We start from the raw sequence: 560 nt of genomic DNA, 5'->3' as shown, positions 1-560 counted from the left end.
CACCAGCATACAAGGTACGCCGGAGGAAGAGTTAGAATAAACAGAGCGAAAAAATGTTTGACCAAAAAAATAAATAAAATAAAATCCTGGTACAAAATTCATCCCATTTTCAGTGCCGTGTCTTTTATGTGAATAACTGCTGAATGAAACAAAATATATAGAGAGATGTACAAAAATCTACCTTTAGTTAATTACGAAATGTTATATAAAGAATTATAAAATATCTTTTATTTTTTACTTTCTATTTCACAGCAAGGAGAAAAAAGAACTTAAATGACTCTTTGTCCCTCTCGGGTTGTGGCTTTTTATTAAATGCTACAGACCTAGACCTCAGGACGAACTGTGGGCCGTTGAGGTCTATTTCATGGTCGTGAGAGAGAGGTACTGCCCGGCCTCACGCTCGCTCGGGTAGGGGCGCACGTATATAGACGTACAGGCAGGGACTCACACGTACACGCACATGCAGGCAAGGATAAATGCGTACCTACAAATATAGGTTGGGGCAGGCACAGACGCATGGACATATAGGATTACGTACACAAAGGCACTCCTCCACAGGA

The sequence above is a fragment of the Penaeus monodon genome, chromosome 23, assembly GCF_015228065.2.
Source record: "Penaeus monodon isolate SGIC_2016 chromosome 23, NSTDA_Pmon_1, whole genome shotgun sequence".
NCBI classification, from domain to species: Eukaryota; Metazoa; Arthropoda; class Malacostraca; order Decapoda; family Penaeidae; genus Penaeus; species Penaeus monodon.
This window is presented reverse-complemented; position numbering follows the sequence as displayed.